We start from the raw sequence: 21,518 nt of genomic DNA, 5'->3' as shown, positions 1-21,518 counted from the left end.
GGTCAGCATGTCACCACCAAAATGCTGATGGTCTCTCTAGGATGTTTTTAACCGACTAGAGGTAAGAGACTCATCCAGGAGTGGATTAGATCCTCCTGTCACTTAGTCTGGGGGGGCGAGTGTTAGGGAGAATTCTCATTTTATGGCTAATTTCCTGCTGCAGCGTCTCACCACTTTTCTCCACACAACGAGAGAAGATCTTCACCTGCAAGAGCCTTCTTCCCTTGAGCTGGTGGGGCCAACCAGTTTGCCAATCGCCTTCCCGGACCTGCCTTGGTCGAATCTCCCGTACCCTGTACTCGGAGGCCGGATAGCCAGGCACCACTCCTCCCGGACCGCGATATAAAGGAGCGTACCTTTTTTTCGTCGGGCAGCACCGCGGCTGGTCGCCGGGGTCATCTCTGGGTAGTGCAGTAACTTGAACCTTCCTCCACGATGAGAGCCTCTCTTCCTCTGCTGGATCACCCGAACTGCAGGAACTACCAGGAACAACCGCCACCGCAGGAGCCACTTCTTCATTTTGAAGGTACATTGTTCCGCCAGGCCGCCCTTTCTTCGCAGTAGCACTAAAGGTGTTTTAAATCCTTTACCTACATGTTGGGTTTACAGCCCCTCTCTCTTAACATTGTTTTTCAACTTCTGCATCCACCTTTTCAAAATCATTTACCAAAGACTTGACTGCAGATACAAAAACATTTCGCTCCTGCGGCCTGGCCCTGTACTACTGACTCTGGCACAGGCCTGCTGACTCTGGCTACATTTGTTAGAACTGCCTTCTTTAGATTGATTCTCAACTAGAACTGTGTTGATGCACCAACTTCTTATAACTACCCTTTTCTTCCCCTTTCTAAACCTTGTGAAATGTCATTTTGCTCAGTTTTCATTTAAGTATTGTCCATACTGATGTACTGTCTTGCTTAATCTGGTTCACAAACCTATGGGAAGTGTTGCTAGGGTGTGTAAGGAGCTATTTCTATATAACTTGTGCTTTCCTTCCCTTGTGAGAAATTGATAGAGTCTCCCTTGTGTGTAGTTTTCACTGTGCCGTTTTGCTCAGTTTTCACTCTGGTTCACTTGGTCTACAATTTAACTAGGGAGTGTGCATATTTTTCCTCTGACTTATTTAACTTGCTTTAAGCACTGTGATAGATGTGTTTATCTAGAAGTGTATAAAATCAATATATATCTACTTTTTAATACCAAGCTTTGGTCAGCGTTTCCTTGTGCCATAGTACTGTAGGCCTATTGTGTAAACCCTGAATACTGCTCATCTCCCTCATGAGATAAGTCTGACAGCTCAGCACAGCTACCAACTAAATCTTTGTGGTACAGACTGATACCAAAGGGGATTTATAGCTCTCACCTATAGTCCTAATCTTGTGTAGTGCTCCCTAAGGGAACTGCACAGGATTCTGCCTAACATTAATACATGAGTAGGCACAAATCATTTGGAGAAATGCACAACATGCATGAAATGGTTGGTGAGGGTGTTGTGATCAACCAAATTGAAGGCTGCTGAGAGGTCTAAGATGAGGAGGAGGGCAGGCGTGCCCTTGTCGAGGATATGAGTGATTTTGTTCTTTAAGTCTAGTAAGGTGGTTTCAGTACCATGCCCTTTCGAAAGCCTGACTGTCTCTTTCCTAAGATAGAGTTAGTTTCAAGGTACAGTTGGACCTGCCTGTGGGCGGCCTTATCTAGAATTTTAAGGAGAAAAGGGACGGTTGTAATGGGTCAGTAGTTATTAGGTTGAGCAGGGTCTAGTGTAGGTTTTTTTAAGAGCGGGCACACCCAAGCCTCTTTAAGGCTGTCAGGGACTGAGCCTGTCTTGTATGAAGCGTTAATGAAGGCTTTAAGGAGAGGAGCGAGAGGCTCTGCACATTCCTTAATGATTTTGGGGGGCCATACATTTCCTTTGCATTGTGAGGTTTGAGATGTTTGAGAATGTCTATGACATCTGCTTCTGTGATTTCTGTAAATTTGAATTTGGGAGTGTTGCTGTTTTTAGAATTACGCTGGATCTGGGTGGGGTGGTTCTGAAGACCCTTGTAATGTTCTGAGATTTAGTTTTGGAGAAGGTTTTTTTTTTTTTTAGCATGGCCCATTGTATGCTGGTGCACCATGCTACATCTTTAACAATCTTGTTGGTGCAGATAGGAGGAATTGTAAGCTCTTTAAAGATAGTAAAGAATTCTTTCGTTTGAGAGTTAGCCTCTGTGGTACGATGATTGTAGGCTTCGAATTTAGCCCTGAAGATGGAGTCTTGGACTGATAAGTTTTAAGCGCATGACGCTTGCATGTGCTCAGATTCTGGAGCTCATCTGTGAACCAGGAATTGGAGTGGATTTATTTTTCTCTTTTTTGTTTTCTTATGGTGCAACAGTGTTAATTGCATGGGTAAGGGTGTCTTTGAAAATCTCAGCTAGGATGTTAGGATCTGATGAGAATGGTGGTGCTAAGCATGGAAGGTCAAGAAAGGCACAGAGGTTATCTGCAGAGAGTTTTTTGCGCTTCTAGGTGCAGGTGCAGTAGTAGTAGTTTTAGTGCAAGGAGATAAATGGATAGTGAATAGTAGGCAGTTGTGGTCTGTCCATGGGCGGACCGTGTTAGAAACGATGGCTGAATCACAATTATGGTCTATCACCCAGTCTGGGATGCAGCCTTTGGAGTGAGTAGGAGACATAATTTTCTGTGAGAAGCCTAGGTGGAGGAGTTCCTTGGTGAAAGAGATGGCAGTTTTTTCATTCTGGTCATTGAATCCCAAGTTGATGTCGCCTAGGAGCAGTGTTTTGGTAGTTTTTTTAATATTGTCTCCGAGGAGGTGGATGAGGGGTGGATGATTTGACCTTGGAAGTTGGTGGGAGGACCCATTGGTCGATAAATGAAATGAATGTTTATAGTGTCATTCGGGGAAAGTGATGATTTGGCTGATAGGATTTCGTCTTTGTCTTCCGCTTGGTGAGGTATGGGTCTAATAGATATGGTTTCTTTGAAGATTAGAGCCACCCATCCTCCCGTTTTGGATAGGCTGTTTTGTTTTAGGATTGAGTAGCCTTCAGGTAGAGTTAACGTAATGGTGGGTCCAGAGGCCTCATTAAGCCATGTTTCCATGATGGCTATTATATCTAGGTCCTGACTGGTGATTTGATCATTCACTTCTTTGCATGAGCATTAATCAAGCGTACATTGAGTAGGGCGCATTTGAGGTGCAGAGGTTGATGGTTCTTTTTTTGTGGAGGTAGGGTGCCCGTTATAGGTGAGGAGGTATGCTGTTTGGTGGTGTTGAGGCTAGGCATTAAGTGGATCAGCTTAGTATTGGTGAGTTTGCAGGCAGTTAAATTGTGGTGACTGGTATTTGATGTGTGAGTGCATGAACCCAAACAGGTGTTTCTGTGTGCTTCCTGTGTGGGAATGGCAGAGATGTTCATGGGGTGGGTGCATGTTCTGAGTCTGTGCAGTCTGAGCCGACAGTTAGCTGCGTGTGTGAATACATGTGTGATGTGGTGAATGGGGTATGTGGATGTATGCATGATGTCCATCGTGTGGGTGATGGCAGGCTCTAACCTGTGATGAATGAGTATGCTCTTAAAGGTGAGCACAGTGCCTAGTATGCATATGTAAAGTGGCAAGGTGTACATGCTGTGGTAGGGGTGACAATACAATTAATAGCTAAGCTGTATAGAAGCTATACTAGGTGTTAAATGTCTAGTAAGGTGAGGCTAGCTGGTGACAAATCTAGCAGTATGAGGCTGTATCTGGCTGTACTGGTAGAGGGAACTATCGGGAACCCTAATGTATGCAGTTAGAAATACATGTGGTAGTAACTATGCGCGTGAGGCTATGTAAAGACATACATGACTATGATGGGTAAGCTCAAACATTTCCTATGGATGAGTAGAAGTTAGTACAGTTTTGAATAGCATTTGTTCAATACATGGTTGTTATAAAAGCATATATGTGTTACATGCTGCAGCGTCTGAGGGCTAACAGTGCAATCACAACTTTGGAAACAGTTAGTACATCAGCAAAGAAAATAGCAGCAGTAAAGCTTCACATGACATATGGGGTGGAGAATACTGTTGAGTCGGCGTGCATAGAAAGCAGTATGACGTTTAAAGAGGCCTCTTTACATTAGATAACCTAGCACAGTAAAGCTTCTACTTTGTGACTTATGCGCCTAGCGTTGATCTGGCGGGTATACCGCTGAGTAGTGACTATAATGGTACAGTCACAGTTGTTGATAGCGTTCAAGTTCCAAAGGTATGCTATTAAGCAGTGGGTTCGAGTCTTAGCATGTATAGGTTTATAGTACTGTGGCAATGCTGTTGGGCAGTCGCTTACCTTGTGGATGTGCGCGGGAAGCGTTGTATGGGCCACGCCTACTTAGGCTCAGACAGGCTCGAGACAGGGGTAGCCTTTGAGTGTCGTGCCTCGGTGTAGGCACAAAAAGCGGTGCAGCAGCCAATCGGCAGCCACGTTGGTGCAGCTTGGGCAGTCAGGAAGCTGATGGTCGTCAGGATCGGCGGGCGACCATCTTTGAGTAATTCTGCCTCTTGGTGGGCAATGGAGGTTCGCTTGCTGCAGATAGGAATCTTGATGCAGGCAATCTACTGCACAGTTTCAGTTACTGGCAGTACAATATGATTACGATCACATCGATCCCGTCACCCAGATGAAAATAAATTACTTTGCTTGTAATTAAATGTTATGAGGGGTCATCCAGCTTACCTTGCAACACGTAGTTGCATTAGCCATTTTACTTCCCCTCCTTACTTTACTTTTCCTTGCTGGGGTAATTTTGGATTCTCACCATCCCAGAACCATTTACCTGTCCTACAGTTTCTAAGGTACTCCCCCTCTGTTCTTTCTGTATCTCCTTCTATTTGTTCTTTCTTCCTTTGTTCTCTTGTTATGAACGTTTTATTCTTTTTCCAATCTTCTCCACTCCAAACCTTCACTCCAATGCGTCTGTGTCTGTTTTCATCTCTTTCTGGGTCATGTGTATACTTTCTCCTTCTCTTATAGGGCTTAAAGCGGAGACCTCCTGTGGTAGCCAAATTTTCACTGTTTGTTAATTGCTTGTTTTTGCTCGATTTGAGCGTTAGTTTCGCCATTTCTTGGGCTAGTGTGTCCTTTTTTCCATGAAGACAAGCCATAAGGTTCTCCCTGGTGCAAGAGACCAGAGTTGGATTTGGCATCAAGAACCTTATTTCCCAGGCATATTTTGTTGAGGAAGAGGACGCTGAGTTTCTGGTACAAATAGGTCCAATACCCATTGACAGGTTTCATCACAGATTTGCGGAGTCAGCAGAGTCTGGTGGAGTCTGTGTGGAGGCTATAGTGTTTTTCTTTCAATTTTGGAATGTGGAATATTGCACCTTGTTTCCAGTCTGTTTACCAGCTTTATTGACTGAAGAAGGCGCTTTCACTTCAAAAACCCTGCAGACCCGCGGAATGGACACAGAGTCAGCAGAGTCTGGTGGAGTGTGGGTGGAGGCTGAGTGGATCTTCTGACATCCCTCCTAAGTGATGGAATGGAAACCTTCATAGGTTCGCATACTCGACAGACTGCAAAAACAACAGACTCGATCCGATCCCCAGTTCCCCCGGCCCCTTCAAGCCCCACGTCTTCGACGAAAGCTGCAACATGCAAAATCATTGACAACGCAAGACGTGCAAGCAGTCCAACTGGTGTGTAAAAACCCCTCCACTAATTTAATTGAACAAACAGATTATACAAGATGCAAAGATGATTTTACAGCTGCAACAGTAAAGTAATAAGGTCTTTGGACGTAATTTTAAACGACAAAACTCTAAATTAATGTCTTTTTGATCAAGGCTGTTCAAGTGCTGAGAGCGTTGCAATGTTATTTCCGAAATTAAAAACAGACGCCACAAAATTTTCTATAGGCGCTAACAAACGCATTGAGGGTAATTCATGGAATAATTGTGCACCGAAATTTGTGGTGCAAGCGTGAAAAAGATGGCGCACGTGTCTGAATTGCACGCGTGTGATTCATGGAAGGCCCTGCGCATGTTTTTCCCGAGATATGCGCCAAATACGTGCTTACCTTACACGTCACTGCGACTTTCCAAATGCGTGTGCGACAGGAACAGGGAAAGAGCACAACTTCTTGCACACGCACCTAAAAAGGGGGCGGAACACAGGGAATGGGGAACAACGCATGAAAATGTAGGCGTTACGTGGGAAGTATCACTGGAATGCAATGCCCACACGCTAGTGAACAACATGTATTCATGAAATCGAATAGGGAAAACCTGCGCACGTCAAAACACACGCACACGCACAAATACATCCACCACACGAAAGCAGGCGGAAGCGCCTCCGTGCAGCATAAAAGTGCGCGCAAACAGCAAACAAGCATATACAGCTACGATGAATGTCCCATTCCTCGCAGCAGTGATCATGGGACATCGCAGGAGGAAGAAAATAGCCAGGTCCTCCATTTTTTTGACCAGGACCAGCCTTTTTGGGATGCCTGATGACGAGGTCTATGTCAGGTATAGGTTTCCACCTTATATCATCCCAGAGCTGGTCACTGAGTGGGAGGATGAACTCACATCACCCACTCTGTGCTCCCAAGCATTGAGCCCCTTGGAGAAGGTGCACAATGTACTGCATTTTTTGGCCACTGGGTCATTTCAGCGGACAACCGCCATAGTGGGGGGCATTTCACAGCCCACACAGTCACGTTGCCTATACCAGGTGTTGGCAATCATCACTGCGTGCCCCTCAGTCTGCAGGCGCACATACATGCCCAGAACACCAGCAGAAAGGCAGGCCGTGGTCCAGGACTTGAACAGGTGGCACACTTTCCCCAAGTGCTTGGTCCCATAGATTGCAAATATATGTCCCTACGTCCACCTAGGGCCACTGAAAACATCTACCGCAACCGCAAGCAGTGGCATTCCACCAACGTGCAGGTTGTATGCGACGCCAAGGGAATCATCACCTCTGTGTATGCAAACTATCCAGAGTCCACCCATGACAGTTTCATATACAGAATGTCCACCCTGAGCCGGGCCCTGGAAGCTGGGAAGCATGGTGACACATGGCTCATAGGTGAGTAGAAATGCCCATGTACATGCATGCATGTGACACACAGACAAATACACAAGCCCAACTAATGACAACCATTATCACCTTACCAGGGGACAGTGCCTACCCTCTGAGCACCTACATGATGACACCAATACGGATTCCCACCACACCACCCCAGGTAAGATACAACGCAGCCAATATTGCAACCAGGGCCATAGTGGAGCGCACATTCGGAGTGCTCAAGTCACGCTTCTGCTCCCTTGACCGCTCTGGCGGACAGCTACTAAATGTACCCCCAGTAGTGTGCAGGATCATTGTGGCAGCAGGTGTCCTGCACAGTGTTGCAACACAGTGGGGCGTACCGGTGGACATGGCGGTGCCCCCACATCCCCAACCACATGCACGGCCACTGCACATGGGAGGGGAAAAGGCACGTGGCGAGGCAGCCTGTACCCAGCTTATGGCCACATTTTTCACCTAAACACCAACCCCTGCGGGGTGCACACAGGCCTGGCACATACCAGGTGACAATTGATGATGAGAACCTTACCACCCTGAGAATGTGTCCACGGAAGTTCCACATTGTGTGCATCCCTAGCTACTTAAACACAACCCATGTGACCAAAAGGAACACATGCAAGGTGCATATCCCACCCACCCCCCTGAAAAACAGGGCATGAAAGTACCAGTATGCCAACAAACCCTCCCAACCCCCATGACCCCCATCTGCGACACCACGCCATGGTATGCAATGGCAAAACATCAAAGCATATGCACTACACATGACACAATAGTCATGAAGTGCCACGTGAGAAACGTAAATAGGCACCAGACAATTACACCTGACATGGAATCTGAAGAAATGACTGACCAAAACCTCACACCCTGAACACTGTGGCACAAATGCATTCCACCAGTGGTGCAAGCAACAAAAGTCAAAATACCTGTTGCAATGCACATTGGACAATACCAAATTGGCATTACAAACACTGTGTGTTGCGTGTGTGTCCCCTACAACACACTGCTCACTGGACAGCACAGTGAGTGTGCATTGCGTTGGGGAAACCCCTTGAGCATCATGAAAAATAAGTACAATCAACAAAATAGTACCCTGTGATGCATGTACACGATCAATGAATTGGAAGTGAACATGAATTGTAGGGACACAGCATGCCTGAGAAGGCAATCTGGGTGCACGTGTGTGCATGGTGTCGCCGTAGTAGTTGGTTTAGGGGGATGTTGCCTAAGTGTTTGTGTCAGTAGGGACATGCATTGAATACATGCATGTGAAATGACGTGAGCCTCAGTGTCCTGTACACAGCACATGTGAACATTGCACCCAAGGACCCCCTGTGTGTTAAACCGCACCAATCCCCTGACACCTCAAAATCAAACCCAACATAGGATCAACCATTGACCAGCAGAACACATCATGTACATAGTACCCCACATTGACAATGGCAGACAGTGAGCAATAACTGATTCATTGAAAATCCGTATAGGGCCTACACACAAAGTGCATCAATGCGCCTCAAGGAGGGAGGGAACAAGGGGGAAAACATTACCTTCCTACAAGTCCTTCAAACATTCCAGAATGTGAAAAATAACAATAAAATCAAAGTAGATAGTACAAGTGCTGGTAACAATAAGGGAGAGTCTAGGGAGGGAATGTGGGAAAACAAAACTAGCATGAACATTGCTATGCCTGACGGCAATAGTTGCAGTGCAAGAGTCACATAAGGGGTGGGGGGGGGTGAGAGAAGAGGAGGGAAGAGTTGAGGAGGGTAACAAAACAAGTGACAAACAATGGAAGGTCGATGAATAATCAGATAGTGCTGGGGAGAAGAAACACAGAAGGGAAAGCGGGAACAGACGAGCTGTAATCAGTGGTGGAGGGACTGATAATAAAATTAAGTGCCAAAATAAAACTCAAAAAGGTGAAGGTGGGGGGTGGATAGACAGAGGCAGAGGGGGCAGTATCTGCAAAGAACATGTGGCTACGTATCACCATGCCTGACAGCAATTGGGGTAGTGCCGGAAAAAGAAAGACAGATGACAAGGAAGAGGGGAAAGGGTGGTGGAGAGGGAGAGGGAAGAGAGAAAGGAGGACGGGGCCAAGGGATAAAGGCAGGAAGGGGGATAGAGGGAAAGAAAGCACACACAGGAGGCAGAGAGAAAGAAGAGGGTGCAGAAGGGAAGTGGGTGTGACGGTGAAGGGGGGAGACAGAGTGAGACTGGTGGGGAAAGGTGGAGACTGGCGGGGGCAAGGGAGACAGGGGGAGTCTGGCAGGGGGCAGGTGGAGACAGGTAGGGGCAGGGGAGACAGGGGGACAATCAAGGGACCCAGAAGGGTGGTAGACAGTGGTGGACACGGGTAGACAGGGCCTCCATTGTGGGTATTTGGTAGTGGTGGCTGTCTCCATCCTCCTGGTTGCCCAAATTGTCACAAGGACCAAGTGCCACCAATGGAAGGGGGGAGCAGGGCCAGGCCACAAACAGGACCGTCAAGTCAAAAGCAATACAGCCATATTTCAAATGGCACAACAAAACACCAGGCAGGGCTGCAAGATGGCAAAAGCAGGGGAAGCAAGGAATTGGGGTTGATGAAATACATGGTCACAAGGATAACTCAGCGTGCAGCGTTCATGTGGCATATCAAAATCACTGTAGGCCAAGTGTCCCAATGCAACATTGTCAGCACACGGACCCCTCCCACCCACAAGTTACACAGCCAAAGGGTGCATGGTACCACCTACAGCAGGAAGTGCATGAACATAGAGAGTCAAGTCATAAAAAAATCATAAGCAACATGGTGAAATGCACAGTCAACAGAATACTCACCAAAATGAAGTGCATACATGCATTGCAGAAGCCATCCAGAATACCCACTAGGGGTGTACACACAAGTAGGACTGCAGGCTGGCCACAGATATGACAGAAGCCAATGCCCATGTGTAAGATGCTGTCACACCGAGCCATTCTTGCGAGCCCATGGAAAGGGGACGAAGGAGTAGCATATGTGTCAGGATCCCAAGCAAAACATATACACAAGACAAGCCTGAATGGGCCCTGTTGGAACACACAGTGGATGCCTTCAAATACCACAAAGCAGCACACTGTCCCGTGAATGCACAATAGACAAAAAATAAAAAAATAAAAACATTAATTGCAGGGGGAAAAAAAGGCCACATATGACCCGGGGTGGGGGGCACCCAGGATGGGGGAGGTAGAGGGTGCACCACAACACCCACATGTGTAGATGTTGAGATTAAAAAAATACTCAATGGGCTCAGCGCCTGCACGGCCAACCTTTGTGGGAGGTTGTTGTTGTCACCCTATGGATGGAAATCAGAAGGTGGATGCGGCACAGTTGCCTGACCATGCGTATCCGCGGCTTGCCCCTCAGTGGCAGCAAGCATGTAGGTCTGGTAAGCTAGGTCCTGCATGGCAATGACACGTAGGTCTGCATGCATTACCTCACGTGTCATACGTGCTTCCTCCTGTAAGGACCCACGTGTAAGACGGAGTTCTGCCTGCATGGCCTCACATGACATACAGAGCACCTCCCGGCTTGCATGGAGTTCAGCTGGGATGGTTCTTTCAAGCCGCTCCATCCTGTCTTCTGCTCGCCTACTCTCGTCCATCATGAGCGCACCTAGATCGGAGGGATTGGTGTTCGACCCTCAGGGCCTCACGGTGTGCCTCTGCCTGAGCAGCAAGTGCTTGATGCAGAGCCACCATTTCAGCCCGGCATGCCCTGTCAGAGGCCGTCATGCCCAGCCTGAGTGAGCAGCATGTGAACTGCGTAGCCTGCTGCTGGAGCTCCACCTGCCTTTCAGGGGGGAGGATGGAACGGGCCATACTTTCCATACCTTGAGGCATCACCTCAACTGCTCCCCCCTGTTGCTGTGCTATGGCAATAATGGCATGCTCCCACTCAGTTGACCCTGGTGACGCATGGCCACCACATTGCCGGACACGACACCTGCTGGGCCCAAGGAGCTGTGGTCCTTGCTGGGTTGGTGCCACCTGCAGCTGCAGGACTGCATCCCTCTATCGACCTGATGCCCCAGGAACAGGGCCAACTGGTATGGAGTGTGACCCTGCACCCGTAACCACCACAGGCAGACATTCCAACCCCACCTGGCCCCCTACTGCAGGCATCGTGGACAGAAGATCATCCAACACAGGATCACTTACCGGTGGCAACACGTCATGATACAGATCCGGCTCAACATAGTGGTCAGAGGATCCATCAGAGCCTGACTCAGAGTCTGCTCTGGACACGATGACCTGGAGCACCAGTAGGTTCTCGTGGGTTGCCACCTCACAGCCACCACTGGTGCCTGGTTGGTCATGTGAACTGACCACCATGTCTGGGATGACATCTTCATCCTCTGCCTCTAGTGCGTCATCCCCTGCAACATAAACAAAAGAAACATGAGCACACATGCCAGTAGCACATACCACACACATACAGATCACAACATTAACAGCCAACACACGAAGCAGACATGTCTGTCATCCGCCGTCCTGTTTGGCGTTTGTATCCGCGTACATCTCCCATCTCCCGTCCGGGTGATTCCGCCAACTCCCGTTCCTCCCCACTCTCCTCACCTGATTCCAAGTCCTCCGGTTGCAGTTGCCTGTGAGAGAGATAGTCCTTCTCATTTTTGTGTAGAGCGTATCTGTCTCGAGAGGAAGCCACAGTGAGCGCTAAAGAGTAGCAAACCTGGGGCCTCCTTCCCGCGATCAGACAATAGCAAAGGGAAAAAGCCTGTTCAGGCAGAAAAAACCCTCCGATGAGTGAAGCAGCTTGAGAAGGTCCAGAGCAAGCAGCTGAATTGGCGTTCTTGAGGTAGGTAGCTGATGGGAGCAGGCAAAGCCGGATATCCAAAGTAGAGAAGGAACCGGAGAGAGGGAGAGCCACCGGAAAGAGAACCAGCAGAGAAAAACGACTCCGGAGCAACAGAACCCGAGGCGGCTGGAAGACAGCGCAGCCGAAGGTAAGACAGAGAAGGCGGGCGCGGAGGGGCCGCACGCCGCAGGAGAAAACAAGCTGAGAGGTAAGGAGAAAGCGGGAAGGAGAGGCAAGGCAGAGGGAGAGGGGGAGAGAGGAGGATAGGTGGTCCGAGGGAGGCAGACCGAAGAAACAAGGAAGCGACCGGGGCGGTCGAGACTGGAAAACTAGCGTATAGACCCAAAGATGCGAGCTAGCGCAGTGAAGGGGGTTGCAACGCGGCGATCACTGGGAGAGAAGGAAAGAAATACTTCCCAGCGGCGCCATGTTGGAAAACCACTAGACCGTAGGGTGCGCTGAGGAGAAATCACGTAGCGGAACCTCCGCTCGCCCTTCCAGCGCGTAGCCGCCAACGCAGATACAAACGCCAAACCGGACGGCGGATGACAATGTCATACTCAACTCAAACCCCAACATGCATCCAGTGGCATTGCAATGCAAGGGTATCCCGAAAGCAGAAAAGGATGTGTGCAAAATGTGAAGCCAACACATGTTTTGCATGTTGCCCATCACCTGCTTCACACACAACCTCTAGCAGGCACATATCCAAGGCAAAAATGAGAGATGGGAACAAAGAGATGGCACGTAGCATAAGCATATGGGAACACACAAATAGCCACAGCTGGCAATCACACCAAACACACCATGACACATTTAACATGCATGTTCATGTGCAGCACTCAACAACCATTGACTATGCAGAGTACATGTGTCACAGGAGGCACCTACGCTACTGCGTTTCTATACAGTGAAAGGAGGGACATGGATACATACTTGGCAGGTCACTATCACACAGCAGCATTGTGTTGGCATGTTGAAGGGCTGTACTTGGCACAGGAGTGGGTGTGTGCACTGCATTGGATGTGTACCCCCTCAACTTCCTACATCAACATGTACGTAGTGATGTCAATCTCCAAACATGATGACAGTGTGAGGGCAATTGGAGCCATCATGTGCAAATGGCATGCATTATGTAGCATGGATACCGTTAAACACCCACCCTCTGGGAAATAGCAGGGAAGCACTGTATGGCAATTAAAGGTTCACCACAGAACTGTGCATTGGCAGACAGTGTTGGCATGTGTCTATTGCATGTCATCAGTCAAATGTCACTACAGCCGATGAGAAGTGGACATGATGCAGGACAGATGAGGAACCATCAGTATACACCCATGCATGCAGAAGACACACCAGTTGAACAGAGGCAGGGGGCCTGTAACAGGGGGAGCCATGTGCACGACACACATGTGGACACCCTAAAGTTGTGCGTGATGACACACAGACCCACAGTGAGCATGAAATGGCTGTCCAAATAACATGACACTTGGATCAACCTGGAGACATACTACAATGAGCAGGCAGTCAAGGACACATAGCGGCATACATGGAATGCACATGGAGCATGATTGTTTACACATGTGCACGGGGAGCCACTGCCATCATTACAGTCAGAGTGAGACACACTGCACGAAGGACAAAGGATGTATATGACATGATATGACATCTCATCAAGATTGCCCTTGTACACAAGTGGTTCAGAGCGCAACCAAGCAAAGGGAGGGGAACAAGGGAGAAAAAAAAATGAAAACAACTATCTAACTGGGCACAGTGACATTGAGAACAGGCAAGTGCATGGAGAAGGGAACAAGGGGTAAAGTCCCTGAAGGGGGAGAAGTGGAATGGAAAGTGCCAAACAGAGGAGACCGAAGAATGAAAATGAAGTCCAATGATAGAATAGGAATTCAAAAGGTGGTAGTGCATCCAGAAAGTGGCAAGTGCAAGATCATTTGGATATGGCAAATCTGATGAGTGCAGAAGAAGAGTGGGGGACTGTATGGGTACGCATACAGGAACCATTGCAATGGGAGGCCTGGAGGCAGTGCAGCAGTGAGGCAGGGTGAACAGGTACCTGGGCCCAAAAGACAGAGGGTGTCCAGATGCACAGTGCCAAGAGAGGAAAAGTTCAGATGGGGAGAAGAGGGGCTAATGCAGGAGCAAATAGGAAGGTCTTGAGGTGCTTCCGGAAGCAGAGATGTTTCTCCTCAAGTTTCAACAAGGCAGGTAGGCTGTTCCAAAGGGAGGTCCCAGCCATAGACACAGATCTGTCCCCAGCTTGTTTCTTCAATAAACGACTGACCCGGAGGGATTGTGAGGTAAAGGAGGAAAGGACTCAAGAGGGGAGGTATTGGCAGAGGGATAGTAGAAGGTATTTTGGACCCAGGCCCCAGAATTCCTTGTGCACAATGCAGAGGGTCTAAAATGTTATCCTTGCATCCACTGGTAGCCAATGAAGGGATTTCGGAGCTGGAGAGATAGGATCTTAGGGCTTGAGGCCAAGGACAAGTCTTGCAGTCCTGTACTGGATTAGTGGTAGAGGGCGGAGTGTGGAGGCAGGTAGAATTTTGAAAGAGCCTGTCACAGTAGTCGAACCTTGAGACAACCAGATCTTGAGAGACAGTGAGCTTCTAGGTGAACAAGAGGAAAGGCACAGTACCCCTGAGGAGGTTAGGCAATAAGTTAATATCTCAAGAGACGTCAGAAATGTGTGTGGAGAAGGAATGTGTGGAGTCAAAGTTGACCCCGAGGTTGTTGGCCTTGCAGGTGGGGGTAGGAGGAGGGCCAAGTGAGGCCAGATAGAGAGTGAGGGGAAAGGATGGTGAAGGTGTACCGATGAGGAGGATGTCAGTCTTGCTGGCATTTAGACAGAGATCATTGGCAGTACACCAATGTCAAATGGCAATTAGGCAATCAGAAATAAGGGAGGGAGAAGAGATGTCCGAGAGCAGCCTGAAAATGAGTTGAGTGTCATCAGCATAGCACAGGAAGTTGTAGCAGAAAATGAAAATGCAGTAGGCGAGAGATGCCAGGTGCTCTTAGAAAAGCCAGGCTGAGAGGTAAGAACCCTGGTGAACACCACAGGTAGAGAGGGAGAATGACGAAAGGAAGGACCCATGTTGTAGCTGGGAGGGTCACACACCAAACACACATGTCATTGAGTAACATGCATCAATGCTCACCGGACGATGCATCATAATCCATCCTCTCTCCCACTCCACGGATTTGTCCTGCCGGGATGAACTCTGCAGCGATCTCCTCGTGCTGAGTGAGTTCATCCTCCTCTGTTGCTGGCCCACCACCAGTCACCTGAGACATGGCATAATTGGAGGCACGCATTTGATTTTGCACAGCGTCAGAGGTCATTCCAATGCTTGTAGCAGTCCTGAGCCATGCACACCTGGAATCCCATGGCTGTCACACCATCTGAAAAATGCTGCCAGTGGGCTGAACGCTGGTGAGGCGTTGTATGGCCCTGTAGGCACACAAAGCATATTGTGTTTGTGTGCCGACACATAGTCCACAAAGAAGTCCAGTTCCTGCTTGCCGAAAGGCTTCTTCCTCGACGTGCCGGAGGCCGGAGCCGTGTCTGGGGTCTCAGCCTCTTGCGCAGGAGCACACTTCCTCCTTTTGAGCAGTGGTACTGACCCTGAGTGGCTAATGTGGCCCTGATCAGTGGGGGCAGTGGTGCTGGAGGACTGGACCAAGGGAGCGGGTGTTGGAATGAGGAGGGAAGGTCTGGCTTGGGTCTGACTCACTACCGGGGTGGTGTTGGCTGTATCTGCCCATGCAGTTAACACCACCCGGCTGCTTGGGGCAGCAGATGTCATAACTTCCCCAGATATGTGTGCCCCAGTCACAGCTACACTGGACACACGTGACCCGCACCTCCTGACAAGATGGAAATCGTCCTGGGAGTCCTCATCATGCAACGCAAAATGCGCTGCCCGACCCCGAGCCCAGGTGGTTGTCCCCACAGCTGCACCTGCAGCTACCACCACCGGCGGGCCCATGACAGCAGATGAAATTTGCTGTTGGGTCATATGGGCCCCAGGTTGTGATGCAACAGCTGCATCTCCAGGAGCCACAGGTGGTGGTGGCATGTCTGCACCAGCACGTGCTGAGCATCCTCCCCCAGTGGGGCACCCCTGCCTCTTCCCCCTCTGTAGCCACCCTGGCCAGCCTGGCCACCCTGGACTCCCTGTCCCCCCTGGTCTCCACACCCATGTGCCCGACCACGCACACCCTGGGAGGACGCCCAACTTTGCCGCCGTTACACTTTGATGGCCTCCCAACCATGGCACAGATGGTAAATAGACAATGGGAGGTGCACTCAACAATTGTCCTGGGAAATTGTTTTGAAGGGGGCAGGGTACTGAATGGAATAGGTACCCTTCTCCTCCTGCAAGGCTGTCTGTGACCCCTGGGGAAAAATGACGGGTCACGCAATAAAGAAAATCGTGCATGTTACCCTGGTTGCCCACGTGCATGGAATGAACCGCCCGCAGTACGTTGTGGCACCCAGGGACACAAAAAACACATACGCGTGGAACACGCGGGCTACTATGACCGGTACATGATGCACAGGGGGAACCACAGTGGGAAAAAAAGCATGCGCGACTCACCGTCTGCCTTGCGTGGAAAAGAAAAAGAAAAACACACACACTTGTGCGTGTAGGCAACACCCCGCCAAAGGAAGAGGTACGAACTTCAAATGCTGTGAAGTAATGGCGTGTGAATCCAGAAGAGTAAACAGACACGACGGTCTCAATGAAAAGCATGTACAGATTAACTGCTTCCCTGCTGGACCTTTAACCCATGCTCAAGGCAACGTCCACGCACGTAATGTCACTGGCGGGCTTACGTGCTAAGAGACATTCCTCGTGTTACACGCGGACGTGCTGTTTTTGCATGTGCAGATTCACTATGCACCCGTGCTGAGGAAATAGCCTGCGCATGTCACGTCACTTATGCGCTTACGCGCTAAGGCCCTTTCCTCAAATTACACACTGACGTGCTGTTTTTTCACGTGCAGATTCACTCTTCATCAAGCTGGCCACACAACAACACACGGAAAACCACGCTCCTGTCCAGAAGGAAATTCTCCTGCCCCCCAGAGCACTGAGCCATCTCCCATGAGCCATCTGCTGCTGCCTGCCTGCCTGCTGGCCGCGTGCCCTGCTATTTGGTGCCTGTACATCAGCCATCTTCAGGGGTCCAGTTGCTGTGACCACCCCTGCTGGAACAGAAGACTCCCGACTGGTGTTCCATTGCTCCACAGCTCAGCCCCAGGAGCCAGTTGCCCACCCACCCCTGCCTCGTGGGTTGCCATGTTTGGGCAAACACCATTGGAGACCACTGGCAACCCCCAGCCAGAGAGGCAGAGGGCTGTCAGCTTCTCAGCCAGAAAAGTTGGCATCCTAGTGGAGCAAGTCCTGGGGCATTATGATGCCCTCTTCAGACATCCATGCACCGACAGGGAAGGATGGAAGAGTACATTGTGGTTGTCATCAACACGGAGGGGGTGGCAACCCGCGACTTGAAACACATCCAGAAGCGCTGGGAGGACTTCAGATCCAGGACCCTCATGAAGGCCCGGCGCCTCTTGCCGGGTCCAACTTTCCTTCGAGCAGATGAGGGTCCTGGAACGTATTGACCCAGTGCTTCACCACCAAGTCCTGGAGAGGCAGACCCGTCTGGAGTCGAGCAGTGAGTGTCTGGGCTATCCCATTCCACACAGTGCATGTTGAGGTGTGGCAGGAGTGTGCAGCTTGGACATATGTCTGACAAGGCCCATGTATGGATGTGTGTGTGTGCAGGGACATGCCCATGCTGCATGTGAGTGCAGTCATGTGTAATGCCCATCAATGATGTATGTGTTCCAATGCATGATGCCCAACTGCATGTGGAGATGCAAACATGTTTGCATTTCTGTGTATGTGCTTTGCCATGGTTGCGGTGTGACACATAGATGATGGTTCCACATTCATGTACGTGCACGGCGTACATGTGCGTGTGTGTGTTTGAAATGTGTACGACTGTGATACGCCACGCATGCATGTGACCCGGACATGTGGGTACCTGATTGGCAGATGTGACATAGTTGCCGATGATTGCACTGTGACAGGTGTTGGAGATACACAGAAGCTGTCTGTCTGGTGGCGTGTGTGCATGTGATTGGCACTCCCCATGTTGCTTGTGATGTAATGCCAAGCTTTGTTTGCTCATGCAGTTACGTATGTATGGATGGTGATGCCTGTTGCATGATACCACTTTATTTGTGCATGTGTGTGGGTTCAAATGATATGAGTGTTGGGGAGTGTGATGCCATCTGTGAAGTTTGACACTGCCACTCATGTGCAACTGTCATGTGTGTATCAGACAAATGTACAGGGCCCTGATGTCTGTGTTCTATCTCTCCCTGTCTGCAGCGTCAACTAATGAAGAGGGCGGAGACGGTGCTGTGGAGCACAGCAGCAGGGATCACGCCAGCCGGAGATGCAAGGCCCGGCTCTCCTCCCAGGTACTGATATCTTCCGGGAGTAAGGAGTCTGGTGCTGCGTCCATAGCCGCAGCTGCCGAGGGAAGGTCCAAGAGGCGTAGGTTGGAGGTGGACTCCTCGGCAGCAGTAGGGCCAGCTGAGCCCCCACAGGTACCTATGGAGGAAGATGGCACAGAGTCATCCAGGTTGGTGGGGGGTTTGGTTGAGGAGGAGGCTGTGGAAGCCCCACACATGGGGCCTGGAAGGGGCAGGGACAGGAGGCGCCATAAGCTGCCGTGGAGGTGCCTGTGTGTAATCCTGTCTGTGATCCTGTGACTGCATCATCTGGCACCAGGAGGGATGCCTCCGTCCAGACCCATTTTCTGGGAGGGGATGCACATACAGGCCTTCCTCTCCCTGCAGACGTGGCAATCCATGACCGGATTGAGCCTATCCTAGCTAGTGTGGCGTTGAGCCAGCATGGTATTCTGGATGATGTGCAGGGTTCTCGTGAGGACAATGCACGTCATTTCGAATACCTGTTTGGCTGTGTCGCACTACTAGGACAGGTCGTCAGCACTGGGTTCCTCTGTGTGCTGGATCTTCTTGCGCCCCCCTACTCAACTGAGCCCCGTATGTGCCAGTGGTCCTCCATGCCATCTTCTCGCCCAAGTGTCACCTGGTCCCCCTGTGGAGCTGCCCCTGAGCCAGCTGCAAGGCTGGTGTAGGACGCAGCCCTGCCACAGTCAGGAGTCAGAGGTCCAGCAGGGGTGGTCACCCCACCAACTGGACCCCAGCAGATGGAGGACATGCAGGCATCATCAAGCAGGGCACGTGCACAGCGGCACCAGAGGATTCCATCAGCCTGGAGGCCGTCGTGGTGCCAGAGGCAGTTGCATTGGAGACAGCAGCAAGATGAGTGTGGGAGCGATCATGGCTCGGGGCCATCAACATCCCAGGGGCAGGCATCGGCAGGCGGGCAGGAGGACCCAGGATTGGGAGTGTCTTCTGTGTGGCAGTGGTTGGGCCCGCAAATAGATGCAGAGCGGCGGCGGGTGGAGAGGGCACGGCTCACAATGGTCAGGGCAGAGAACTCCATGCACCGGGCTGTGAGGTGGGCTGAGTGCCTCGAGTCAACTCGCATCGAGTTGGAGGAGGCCTTGGCTGCATTCCTGCGAGATCTCGAGGCCAGGGTACAGGCCCGCCTCCGGAACATCGACATGGAGTTCAATGATTCCCTGGCCCGGGACATCAAAAAGTGAGCTGTTGGACTAGCCCACCGCCTTTCTATATCGTTATTTAGGTTTAGGTTTCATTTGTTTTTTATTATGATTTGGAGTCCACAGACTTTGCTCCACTTTTTGTATATAGTTGTATTTTAGATAGGGTTTTTGGTAGGTTTCCTTTTGTTTTGGAATAATGGACCCTTCAGACTAATGGAGCAGGGTACGCGTATTTCGAGGGGTGCGCAGGGAGTTTTACAAGGGATTGGGCTGGCATGAGCGGGGTACATGTATTGCGAGGGGCGCACAGGGAGTTTTACATGCGATTGGGCTGGCGCGAGTGGGGTATGCATATTCCGAGGAGTGCGCAGGGAGTTTTACATGTGATTGGGCTGGCGCGAGCAGGGTATGCGTATTCCGTGGGGTGCGCAGGGAGTTTCACACATGATTGGGCTGGTGCGAGCGTGTTATGCCTATTCTGAGGGGGCGTGGGAGGTTTTACACGCAGATTTTCTGGCGCGGGTGTGGTACGCATATTCCGAGGGGTGCGCGGGGAGTTTTACACGCGATTGGCCTGGCGCGTGTGGGGTACACGTATTCCGAGGGGTGTGCCGGGAGTTTTACACGTGATTGGGCTAGCATGAGCGGGGTATGCATATTCTGAGCGGTGCGTGAGGAGTTTTACATGCGATTGGGCTAGCGCGAGCGGGGTAAACGTATTCCGAGGGGTGCGGAGGGAGTTTTACACGTGATTGGGCTGGCGCGAGCGGGGTACGCATATTCCGAGGTGTGCGCAGGGAGTTTTACATGCGATTGGGCTGGCACGAGCGGGGTACGCATATTCCGAGGGGTGAACGGGGAGTTTTACATATGATTGGCGATTGGCCTGGCGTGTGCGGGGTACATGTATTCCGAGGGGTGCGTGGGGGGTTTTACACATGATTGGGTTCTCGCGTGAGGGATGCGTGGCATTTTTAGAGCGTTTCCATTGTTGGGGGGCTGTTTGCTGGTCCACTGGCCTTTGCGCCATGTAGGGGATTTGTGTGGATGTTTTTGGCGCACGGGGCGGTGTTGGGGGCGTAACTGGTGCTGCTGCAGGGTCGCTGCACCACGCTGCGCCACCGCTGGTTATGGATGTAAGTATCCATGAATACGCTGTGCGTCAAAATGGGTTTTGGTGCACGCGGCTGGCGCAAGCTGGTGCACACTCCCTCTGTACACCAGCCGCGTGCGCCACTTCTGCGCTTGATTCCATGAATTACCCCCATTATGTGTTCGATGGCTGCCCAATTCTCAGCGAATCAAGAAGACTCAATGCAAACTCCACACATGGAAAATAGTAAACCAAACAAACTGGAACAGGAAATACAACATAATAGCACTATGACACCATGTCAATCACAGAAAGTGAAGGCGTTGCAAGCGAAATTAGCATGGCAAGCGAAACATGCCACAAAAAGTAATCTCCCACCAAAGTTGAGTATGACTCCATCTGTTAAAAATAAACGTTTACATTGTTTATCACTTGATATATCAGAAATAGAGGACGTATGGCAAATCATTGCAACGACTTCCACGCCACTCCCAAATAAGAATAAAGTACAGCCAGATCTCGACATGACAGGTCAGCTGTTTGAAGCAAGAAGGGCAAACATAAAGGACGAAGATCAAGAGGCCATAGATTCAAATAATTGCCAATCAAAAGAAGAAATACAACAACATGAAATAAGGGAGAAATGTAAATGCAATCACTAAAGAACCTCTGAGAAGCAATTCCGACCTCTACGATTGAACTTCAGAACTTAATGATGACGGTGACAATGCAAGCACTTATCCCATTCATAATATTGTATGAAAATATTGACGTGACAATGAAGGACCAAGCAACTCTTTTAGCGG

Source organism: Ambystoma mexicanum, chromosome 5p, assembly GCF_040938575.1.
Source record: "Ambystoma mexicanum isolate Mex_15411 chromosome 5p, UKY_AmexF1_1, whole genome shotgun sequence".
Taxonomy (NCBI): Eukaryota; Metazoa; Chordata; class Amphibia; order Caudata; family Ambystomatidae; genus Ambystoma; species Ambystoma mexicanum.
Note: the sequence above shows the minus strand (reverse complement) of the source record.